Below are 12615 nucleotides of genomic sequence, written 5' to 3' on the forward strand. Positions count from 1 at the left end.
AACTTTTCTTCACTGCTTTTTACAAACTTTGTTCGGACGTTCACACCTTCTTGCAGCCGAACACCTCCGCTTCCGCTTTTGATGGTATATATTCGGGCATTCGAACCTTTTCTTACCCGCTTTTTACAAACCATGGTCGGACTTTCACACCTTCTTGTAGCTGAACAACTCCGCTCCCGCTATTGATTGTGTACAGTCGGGTATTTTAACCTTTTCTTACCCGCTTTTTACCAACTATTGTTGGACATTCACACTGTCTTACAGCGGAACACCTCCGCTCCCTCTTTTGATGGTGTATGTTCGGGCATTCGAACCTTTTCTTACCCGCATTTTACGAACTATGGTCGGACATTCAAACCTTCTTTTAGCCGAACACATCCACTCCTGCTTTTGATGATGTATGGTTGAGCATTCGCACCTTTTCTTACCCATTTTTTACAAACTATGGTCGGACATTCACACCTTCTTGCAGCTGAACACCTCCTCTCCCGCTTATGATGATGTGTGGTTTGATATTCGAAAATTTTCTTTCATGTTTTCTAGCAATTATTGATGGACATTCAGACCTTCTTGCAGCTGAACACCTCCGCTCCCGCTTTTGATGATGTATAGTCGGTCTTTCGAGCCTTTTCTTCCCCGGTTTTTACAAAATTATTGTTGGACATTCAGACCTTCTTGCAGCCGAAAACCTCCGCTCCCTCTTTTGATCATACATTGTCGGGCATTCGCACCTTCTCTTACCCGCTTTTTACAAACCAGGGTCGGACTTTCACACCTTTTAGTAGCCGAACAACTCCGCTCCCGCTATTGATTGTGTACAGTCGGGTATTTTAACCTTTTCTTACCCGCTTTTTACCAACTATTGTTGGACATTCACACTGTCTTACAGCGGAACACCTCCGCTCCCTCTTTTGATGGTGTATGTTCGGGCATTCGAACCTTTTCTTACCCGCATTTTACGAACTATGGTCGGACATTCAAACCTTCTTTTAGCCGAACACATCCACTCCTGCTTTTGATGATGTATGGTTGAGCATTCGCACCTTTTCTTACCCATTTTTTACAAACTATGGTCGGACATTCACACCTTCTTGCAGCTGAACACCTCCTCTCCCGCTTATGATGATGTGTGGTTTGATATTCGAAAATTTTCTTTCATGTTTTCTAGCAATTATTGATGGACATTCAGACCTTCTTGCAGCTGAACACCTCCGCTCCCGCTTTTGATGATGTATAGTCGGGCTTTCGAGCCTTTTCTTCCCCGGTTTTTACAAAATTATTGTTGGACATTCAGACCTTCTTGCAGCCGAAAACCTCCGCTCCCTCTTTTGATCATACATTGTCGGGCATTCGCACCTTCTCTTACCCGCTTTTTACAAACCAGGGTCGGACTTTCACACCTTTCAGTAGCCGAACAACTCCGCTCCCGCTATTGATTGTGTACAGTCGGGTATTTTCACCTTTTCTTACCCGCTTTTTACAAACTATGGTCAGACATTCACACCTTCTTACAGTGGAACACCTCCGCTCCCTCTTTTGATGGTGTATGTTCGGGCATTCGAACCTTTTCTTACCCGCTTTTTACAAACTATGGTCGGACATTAAAACCTTCTTGTAGCCGAACACATCCACTCCTGCTTTTGGTAATGTATGGTTGGGCATTCGTACCTTTTCTTACCCATTTTGCAGTAATAATTGGTGGACATTCACACCTTTTTGCATTTTAACACCTCCTCTCCCGCTTATGATCATGTGCGGTTTGATATTCGAAAATTCTCTTCCGTGTTTTCTAGCAATTATTGATGGACATTCAGACCTTGCAGCTGAACACCTCCGCTCCAGCTGTTGATGGTGTATAGTCGGGCTTTCGAGCCTTTTCTTCCCCGATTTTTACAAATTATGGATGGACATTCAGACCTTCTTTCAGCCGAAAACCTCCGCTCCCTCTTTTGATCATACATTGTCGGGCATTCGCACCTTTTCTTACCCGCTTTTTACAATTCATGGTCGGACTTTCACACCTTTTAGTAGCCGAACAACTCTGCTCCCGCTATTGATTGTGTACAGTCGGGTATTTTAACCTTTTCTTACCTGCTTTTTGCCAATTATGGTTGGACATTCACACCTTCTTACAGCGGAACACCTCCGCTCCCTCCTTTGATGGTGTATGTTCGGGCATTCGAACCTTTTCTTACCCGCTTTTTACAAACTATGGTCAGACATTCAAACCTTCTTGTAGCCGAACACATCCACTCCTGCTTTTGATGATGGGTATTCAAACCTACTTGTTGCCCGCTTTTCATTAACTATGGGTGGACATGCACACCTTGTCGCAGCCAAACACCTCCGCTCCCTGTTAGGATCATTTATGGTTGGGCATTCGTACCTTTTCTTACCCATTTTGCAGTAATTATGGGTGGACATTCACACCTTCTTGCATTTGAACACCTCCTCTCCCGCTTATGATCATGTGCGGTTTGATATTCGAAAATTCTCTTCCATGTTTTCTAGCAATTATTGATGGACATTCAGACCTTCTTGCAGCTGAACACCTCCGCTCCAGCTGTTGATGGTGTATAGTCGGGCTTTCGAGCCTTTTCTTCCCAGATTTTTACAAAATATGGATGGACATTCAGACCTTGTTTCAGCCGAAAACCTCCGCTCCCTCTTTTGATCATACATTGTCGGGCATTCGCACCTTTTCTTACCCGCTTTTTACAAACCATGGTCGGACTTTCAAACCTTTTAGTAGCGGAACAACTCTGCTCCCGCTATTGATTGTGTACAATCGGGTATTTTAACCTTTTCTTACCTGCTTTTTGCCAACTATGGTCGGACATTCACACCTTCTTACAGCGGAACACCTCCGCTCCCTCCTTTGATGGTGTATGTTCGGGCATTCGAACCTTTTCTTACCCGCTTTTTACAAACTATGGTCAGACATTCACACCTTCTTGTAGCCGAACACTTCCGCTCTACCTTTTAGTGTTCTATGGGGTATTCACACCTTTTTTTTCACCGCATTTTATAGATTATGGTTGTAAATTCTCACCCACTCTTATCCGAAGACCTCTCCTCCTGCTTTGGTTAATATATAGTCGGGCATTCGAACCTTTTCTTACCCGCTTTTTACAAATTATGGTCGAACATTCACACCTACTTGCAGCCGAACACCTCCGCTCCCGCATTTGATGGTCTATAGTCGGGCATTCTACAGCGGAAAAGACTCATTCTTATGTTTGGTTAGATATTCGAACCTTTTCTTAACTGCTTTTTACAAACTTTGGTCGGACGTTCACAATATCTTGCAGCCGAACACCTCCGCTTCCGCTTTTGATGGTGTATATTCGGGCATACGAACCTTTTCTTACCCGCTTTTTACAAACCAAGGTCGGACTTTCACACCTTCTCTTAGCTGAACAACTCCGCTCCCTCTTTTGATTGTGTACAGTCGGGTAATTTAACCTTTTCTTATCCGCTTTTTACCATCTATGGTCGGACATTCACACTGTCTTACAGCGGAACACCTCCGCTCCCTCTTTTGATGATGTATGGTTAGGCATTCGCACCTTTTCTTACCCATTTTTCAGTAATTATGGGTAGATATTCACACCTTCTTGCAGCTGAACACCTCCTCTCCTGCTTATGATCATATGCAGTTTGATATTCGAAAATTTTCTTTCATGTTTTCTAGCAATTATTGATGGACATTCAGACCGTCTTGAAGCTGAACACCTCCGCTCCCACTTTTGATGGTGTATAGTCGGGCTTTCGAGCCTTTTCTTCCCCGGTTTTTACAAATTATGGTTGGACATTCAGACCTTCTTGCAGCCGAAAACCTCCACTCCCTCTTTTGATCATACATTGTCGGGCATTCGCACCTTTTCTTACCCGCTTTTTACAAACCATGGTCGGACTTTCACACCTTCTTGTAGCCGAACAACTCCGGTCCCGCTATTGATTGTGTACAGTCGGGTATTTTAACCTTTTCTTACCCGCTTTTTACCAACTATTGTTGGACATTCACACCGTCTTACAGCGGAACACCTCCGCTCCCTCTTTTGATGGTGTATGTTCGGGCACTCGAACCTTTTCTTACCCGCTTTTTACAAACTATGGTCAGACATTCAAACCTTCTTGTAGCCGAACACATCCACTCCTGCTTTTGATGATGGGTATTCAAACCTACTTGTTGCCCGCTTTTCATTAATTATGGGTGGACATACACACCTTGTCGCAGCCAAACACCTCCGCTCCCTGTTTTGATCATGTATGATTGGACATTCGCACCTTTTCTCACCCGCTTTTTACTATAGTCGGCCATTCACAGCTTCCTCTCCACCATACTTGTATGGTGGGATATTCACACCCACTTGCATCCGAAGACCTCCGCCCCCACTTTTGTTGATATTTAGTCGGTCATTCGCAGCTTACCCGCTTTTGGCAAACTATGGCCTTCTTGCAGCCAAACACCTCTGATCTCGTTTTTGATGATGTAAGGTTGGGCATTCAGACCTTGCTTCACCTGCTTTTCACCAAATATAGTCGAACAGTCACACCTTCTTGCAGCCGAACACTTCTGCTCCACCTTTTAGTGTTCTATTGGGTATTCACACCTTTTTTTTCACCGCATTTTATTGAATATGGTTGGAAATTCTCACCCACTCTTATCCGAAGACCTCTCCTCCTGCTTTTGTTAATATATAGTCGGGCATTCAAACCTTTTCTTACCCGCTTTTTACAAATTATGGTCGAACATTCACACCTACTTGCAGCCGAACACCTCCGCTCCCGCTTTTGATGGTGTATAGTCGGGCTTTCGAGCCTTTTCTTCCCCGGTTTTTACAAATTATGGTTGTACATTCAGACCTTGCAGCCGAAAACCTCCGCTCCCTCATTTGATCATACATTGTCAGGCATTCGCACCTTGTCTTACCCGCTTTTTATAAACTTTAGTCAGACATTCACAACTTGCAGCTGAACCACCTCCGCTCCCTGTTTTGATAATGTATGGTCTGGCAATACTACCTTTTCTTACCGGTTTGTGAGTAATTATGGCTGGACATTCACACCTACTTGCAGCCGAACACCACTTTTCCCGCTTTTGATGATGTTTGGTCCGGCATTCTAGTCTTTTTTAACACATTTTTCAGCAATTATGGTTTGACATTCACACCTACTCACAGCCGAACACTTCCGCTCCCGCATTTGATGGTGTATAGTCGGGCATTCTCACCTTTTCTCATCAGCTTTTTGCAAATTATGATCTGACATTCACACCTACTTGCAGTCGAACAGCTCTGCTCCCGCTTTTGATTATGTTTGGTTGAATATTCGAAACTTTTCTTCACTGCTTTTTACAAACTTTGTTCGGACGTTCACACCTTCTTGCAGCCGAACACCTCCGCTTCCGCTTTTGATGGTATATATTCGGGCATTCGAACCTTTTCTTACCCGCTTTTTACAAACCATGGTCGGACTTTCACACCTTCTTGTAGCTGAACAACTCCGCTCCCGCTATTGATTGTGTACAGTCGGGTATTTTAACCTTTTCTTACCCGCTTTTTACCAACTATTGTTGGACATTCACACTGTCTTACAGCGGAACACCTCCGCTCCCTCTTTTGATGGTGTATGTTCGGGCATTCGAACCTTTTCTTACCCGCATTTTACGAACTATGGTCGGACATTCAAACCTTCTTTTAGCCGAACACATCCACTCCTGCTTTTGATGATGTATGGTTGAGCATTCGCACCTTTTCTTACCCATTTTTTACAAACTATGGTCGGACATTCACACCTTCTTGCAGCTGAACACCTCCTCTCCCGCTTATGATGATGTGTGGTTTGATATTCGAAAATTTTCTTTCATGTTTTCTAGCAATTATTGATGGACATTCAGACCTTCTTGCAGCTGAACACCTCCGCTCCCGCTTTTGATGATGTATAGTCGGTCTTTCGAGCCTTTTCTTCCCCGGTTTTTACAAAATTATTGTTGGACATTCAGACCTTCTTGCAGCCGAAAACCTCCGCTCCCTCTTTTGATCATACATTGTCGGGCATTCGCACCTTCTCTTACCCGCTTTTTACAAACCAGGGTCGGACTTTCACACCTTTTAGTAGCCGAACAACTCCGCTCCCGCTATTGATTGTGTACAGTCGGGTATTTTAACCTTTTCTTACCCGCTTTTTACCAACTATTGTTGGACATTCACACTGTCTTACAGCGGAACACCTCCGCTCCCTCTTTTGATGGTGTATGTTCGGGCATTCGAACCTTTTCTTACCCGCATTTTACGAACTATGGTCGGACATTCAAACCTTCTTTTAGCCGAACACATCCACTCCTGCTTTTGATGATGTATGGTTGAGCATTCGCACCTTTTCTTACCCATTTTTTACAAACTATGGTCGGACATTCACACCTTCTTGCAGCTGAACACCTCCTCTCCCGCTTATGATGATGTGTGGTTTGATATTCGAAAATTTTCTTTCATGTTTTCTAGCAATTATTGATGGACATTCAGACCTTCTTGCAGCTGAACACCTCCGCTCCCGCTTTTGATGATGTATAGTCGGGCTTTCGAGCCTTTTCTTCCCCGGTTTTTACAAAATTATTGTTGGACATTCAGACCTTCTTGCAGCCGAAAACCTCCGCTCCCTCTTTTGATCATACATTGTCGGGCATTCGCACCTTCTCTTACCCGCTTTTTACAAACCAGGGTCGGACTTTCACACCTTTCAGTAGCCGAACAACTCCGCTCCCGCTATTGATTGTGTACAGTCGGGTATTTTCACCTTTTCTTACCCGCTTTTTACAAACTATGGTCAGACATTCACACCTTCTTACAGTGGAACACCTCCGCTCCCTCTTTTGATGGTGTATGTTCGGGCATTCGAACCTTTTCTTACCCGCTTTTTACAAACTATGGTCGGACATTAAAACCTTCTTGTAGCCGAACACATCCACTCCTGCTTTTGGTAATGTATGGTTGGGCATTCGTACCTTTTCTTACCCATTTTGCAGTAATAATTGGTGGACATTCACACCTTTTTGCATTTTAACACCTCCTCTCCCGCTTATGATCATGTGCGGTTTGATATTCGAAAATTCTCTTCCGTGTTTTCTAGCAATTATTGATGGACATTCAGACCTTGCAGCTGAACACCTCCGCTCCAGCTGTTGATGGTGTATAGTCGGGCTTTCGAGCCTTTTCTTCCCCGATTTTTACAAATTATGGATGGACATTCAGACCTTCTTTCAGCCGAAAACCTCCGCTCCCTCTTTTGATCATACATTGTCGGGCATTCGCACCTTTTCTTACCCGCTTTTTACAATTCATGGTCGGACTTTCACACCTTTTAGTAGCCGAACAACTCCGCTCCCGCTATTGATTGTGTACAGTCGGGTATTTTAACCTTTTCTTACCTGCTTTTTGCCAATTATGGTTGGACATTCACACCTTCTTACAGCGGAACACCTCCGCTCCCTCCTTTGATGGTGTATGTTCGGGCATTCGAACCTTTTCTTACCCGCTTTTTACAAACTATGGTCAGACATTCAAACCTTCTTGTAGCCGAACACATCCACTCCTGCTTTTGATGATGGGTATTCAAACCTACTTGTTGCCCGCTTTTCATTAACTATGGGTGGACATGCACACCTTGTCGCAGCCAAACACCTCCGCTCCCTGTTAGGATCATTTATGGTTGGGCATTCGTACCTTTTCTTACCCATTTTGCAGTAATTATGGGTGGACATTCACACCTTCTTGCATTTGAACACCTCCTCTCCCGCTTATGATCATGTGCGGTTTGATATTCGAAAATTCTCTTCCATGTTTTCTAGCAATTATTGATGGACATTCAGACCTTCTTGCAGCTGAACACCTCCGCTCCAGCTGTTGATGGTGTATAGTCGGGCTTTCGAGCCTTTTCTTCCCAGATTTTTACAAAATATGGATGGACATTCAGACCTTGTTTCAGCCGAAAACCTCCGCTCCCTCTTTTGATCATACATTGTCGGGCATTCGCACCTTTTCTTACCCGCTTTTTACAAACCATGGTCGGACTTTCAAACCTTTTAGTAGCGGAACAACTCTGCTCCCGCTATTGATTGTGTACAATCGGGTATTTTAACCTTTTCTTACCTGCTTTTTGCCAACTATGGTCGGACATTCACACCTTCTTACAGCGGAACACCTCCGCTCCCTCCTTTGATGGTGTATGTTCGGGCATTCGAACCTTTTCTTACCCGCTTTTTACAAACTATGGTCAGACATTCACACCTTCTTGTAGCCGAACACTTCCGCTCTACCTTTTAGTGTTCTATGGGGTATTCACACCTTTTTTTTCACCGCATTTTATAGATTATGGTTGTAAATTCTCACCCACTCTTATCCGAAGACCTCTCCTCCTGCTTTGGTTAATATATAGTCGGGCATTCGAACCTTTTCTTACCCGCTTTTTACAAATTATGGTCGAACATTCACACCTACTTGCAGCCGAACACCTCCGCTCCCGCTTTTGATGGTGTATAGTCGGGCTTTCGAGCCTTTTCTTCCCCGGTTTTTACAAATTATGGTTGGACATTCAGACCTTGCAGCCGAAAACCTCCGCTCCCTCTTTTGATCATACATTGTCAGGCATTCGCACCTACTTGCAGCCGAATACTTCCGCTCCACCTTTTAGTGATGTATGGTTGGCATTTGCACCTTTTCTTACCCTTTCTTACCCTACTGATTGCTTAAGATTAAGTTGTTTTTTCTCAAACTACAACATTTCCGCTTTTAGTGTTCTATGAGGCATTCACATATTTTTTTTCACCGTAATGAAGTCTTTAGTAAAAGGCGAAAGACTTGTACGTTATGAAGAGAAACCAGATTACGATTATCCGTCACTGCGGGAGCAGGGCATCAGGCTAGTTGGCATAGCCACCTTCCCCATGGTGAGCTTTGCTTGGTTGAGACGCTTGCTCCCCCCCCCCTTGCTCCTCGGCTGACCAAGTAGGAACAATCGGGCCCTATTCGATGGCTGTCTTGTCTTTTACTCTGTGCAAAAGACAAGGCAGCAACAAAAACACCACGGGAAAACCGTATTGAGGCTTTGTTCTGACCGCTCATTCGGTGTCGCGTTTCTTTCAAGCAATTCTCCCGGTTAGCCCGCACTCGGCTCGCTCCCAGAGCCGTGTTAAAGTCTACTTCGCATTCACTCTCTTTTCTCAGCAGACTCTTGGGATTTTATCAATAAAATGAATTCCTTCACTCAAACTATGTTAAAACTGCTTTGTCCTTCATATTTACCATGTCTTGAAAGATTTAAACAAAAAAACCAACGTTGTACTTTGCAGTAAAAGAAATAGCAAATCTAAAGTTTCAGGAATCCGAGAATAAGCTTACTTTCATGAGTTCTTCACGATTTCGGATTTTGCTATAAAATGAATTCCTTCACTCAAACTAAATTAAAACTGCTAAACCGCTAATCTGTTACATGTAAGGCAGATGTCAAATTCACCGAATTAGGATTATTCGGTATTCGGCCAATCGAGCTGTAGCAGCTTTGGTAAAAGAGTATAAGTTGAAGAGTTTGTGAATAAAGGTGTGCGCACACATAGTGAGCTGTAGGAAAATAGGCAGGGAGCAATGCCGGCTGGGGTATATGTTCTTGTATGTTGTCTGACTGTTTGATTAGAATGTGTTGTGTAAGTGTCCTGTTGAATGTTACATGTTTGGGCTTTGACACTTCGCTGTGGTTGTTAACTGTGTGGTGTGTCCTGAAATGTTATATGTTTGGGCTGTGTGACATGCTTAATGCTTGTCAGTAGCTACCCACTTATTCATATATAGCAACTGACAACATAAGAAGTCTGGACATACTTTGATAGTAGTTGTAGAAGTATCCTTATTGATAATAGATAAACTAATTCATAGTGATAGAACAGTAGATGAACAGGTGCCTGCACATGTCTCACGAAAATAAAATGGGTGTATGATTGCTGACGGCAGAGCAATACTGCCAAACTTATGAGTTCTTGTGGCAAACTTGATTCAGTGTCTTGACGTGTATACGCTGTTTCGCTGACTTGATTGTCACAAGAAACAAAGTGTGTTTGATAAGATCCGACCATTTTATTACGGGAGGATCAGTATGTATGGATTCTGATGTGACTGATAAACCCATTCGTATCTTAAGCATAATCTAATACGTGAGACAACGCCCTGGCACACGATAAAAAAAAAAAAAAAGAGAGAGCGGTTTTGTGTCCCCACAGTCCATAATGTAGAAAAGAGAGAAAAAAGCCTTTCTGATTTGGTGTGTGTGCTCACAGTGCAGAGTGTAGAGAAAAGAGAGAAAAGAAAGCCGTTTTGGTGTCACGGGTGTTGTGACTTACACACACACATTTCTGAATTGAGAAAGGAAATTATTTTAGAGGAAGCACTAGAGTTTAGATCCCACATTTGTTGATAGGCATTCATTTATTTCTTCACTTCTGAAGTTACAATAAACAACAAACTTTGTATTATGAGAAAGAACCAGACTCATTCTTCAGGAATCCGAAAATAAGCTCTATTTTACGAGTTATGCACGAATTCGGATTCTCCTATAAAACGAATTCCTTAACTCTAACCAAGTTAAGACTGCTTTGTCCTTCATATTTATTCATGTCTAATCAAGTTTCAACGATAAACAACGTTGTACTTTGTAGAATGAGAAAGAACTTCTTCAGCAATAAGCATCTCTCGACATATGACGAAATATAGATTTTGCTATAAAATTAATTCCTTCTATCAGCCTGACTTAAAACTGTTTGTCCTCCTTATTTATCCACTTCAAATCAAGTTTCAACAATTAAAAAAATGTTGTAGTTTGAGAAAAAACAACTTAATCTTAAGCAATCAGTAGGGTAAGAAAGGGTAAGAAAAGGTGCAAATGCCAACCATACATCACTAAAAGGTGGAGCGGAAGTATTCGGCTGCAAGTAGGTGCGAATGCCTGACAATGTATGATCAAAAGAGGGAGCGGAGGTTTTCGGCTGCAAGGTCTGAATGTCCAACCATAATTTGTAAAAACCGGGGAAGAAAAGGCTCGAAAGCCCGACTATACACCATCAAAAGCGGGAGCGGAGGTGTTCGGCTGCAAGTAGGTGTGAATGTTCGACCATAATTTGTAAAAAAGCGGGTAAGAAAAGGTTCGAATGCCCGACTATATATTAACCAAAGCAGGAGGAGAGGTCTTCGGATAAGAGTGGGTGAGAATTTACAACCATAATCTATAAAATGCGGTGAAAAAAAAGGTGTGAATACCCCATAGAACACTAAAAGGTAGAGCGGAAGTGTTCGGCTGCAAGAAGGTGTGAATGTCTGACCATAGTTTGTAAAAAGCGGGTAAGAAAAGGTTCGAATGCCCGAACATACACCATCAAAGGAGGGAGCGGAGGTGTTCAGCTGCAAGAAGGTCTGAATGTCCATCAATAATTGCTAGAAAACATGGAAGAGAATTTTCGAATATCAAACCGCACATGATCATAAGCGGGAGAGGAGGTGTTCAAATGCAAGAAGGTGTGAATGTCCACCCATAATTACTGCAAAATGGGTAAGAAAAGGTACGAATGCCCAACCATACATGATCCTAACAGGGAGCGGAGGTGTTTGGCTGCGACAAGGTGTGTATGTCCACCCATAATTAATGAAAAGCGGGCAACAAGTAGGTTTGAATACCCATCATCAAAAGCAGGAGTGGATGTGTTCGGCTACTAGAAGGTTTGAATGTCTGACCATAGTTTGTAAAAAGCGGGTAAGAAAAGGTTCGAATGCCCGAACATACACCATCAAAGGAGGGAGCGGAGGTGTTCCGCTGTAAGAAGGTGTGAATGTCCAACCATAATTGGCAAAAAGCAGGTAAGAAAAGGTTAAAATACCCTATTGTACACAATCAATAGCGGGAGCAGAGTTGTTCCGCTACTAAAAGGTGTGAAAGTCCGACCATGAATTGTAAAAAGCGGGTAAGAAAAGGTGCGAATGCCCGACAATGTATGATCAAAAGAGGGAGCGGAGGTTTTCGGCTGAAAGAAGGTCTGAATGTCCATTCATAATTTGTAAAAATCGGGGAAGAAAAGGCTCGAAAGCCCGACTATCCACCATCAACAGCTGGAGCGGAGGTGTTCAGCTGCAAGAAGGTCTGAATGTCCATCAATAATTGCTAGAAAACATGGAAGAGAATTTTCGAATATCAAACCGCACATGATCATAAGCGGGAGAGGAGGTGTTAAAATGCAAAAAGGTGTGAATGTCCACCCATAATTACTGCAAAATGGGTAAGAAAAGGTACGAATGCCTAACCATACATCATCAAAAGCAGGAGTGGATGTGTTCGGCTACTAGAAGGTTTTAATGTCCGACCATAGTTTGTAAAAAGCGGGTAAGAAAAGGTTCGAATGCCCGAACCTACACCATCAAAAGAGGGAGCGGAGGTGTTCCACTGTAAGAAGGTGTGAATGTCTGACCATAGTTGGTAAAAAGCGGGTAAGAAAAGGTGAAAATACCCGACTGTACACAATCAATAGCGGGAGCAGAGTTGTTCGGCTACTAAAAGGTGTGAAAGTCCGACCCTGGTTTG

The 12615-nt window shown here is 43.1% G+C and overlaps 1 pseudogene; it reads right to left on the minus strand.

The window, feature by feature from the left end:
* Nucleotides 1-8813: 8813 nt before the first annotated feature.
* On the minus strand, nucleotides 8814-8881 carry LOC140310852 (U5 spliceosomal RNA; annotated as a pseudogene).
* Between the last annotated feature and the right edge of the window lie 3734 nt (nucleotides 8882-12615).

Source organism: Leuresthes tenuis, unplaced genomic scaffold (genome assembly GCF_036924035.1).
Source record: "Leuresthes tenuis unplaced genomic scaffold, fLeuTen1.0.hap1 SCAF_6, whole genome shotgun sequence".
NCBI lineage: Eukaryota > Metazoa > Chordata > Actinopteri > Atheriniformes > Atherinopsidae > Leuresthes > Leuresthes tenuis.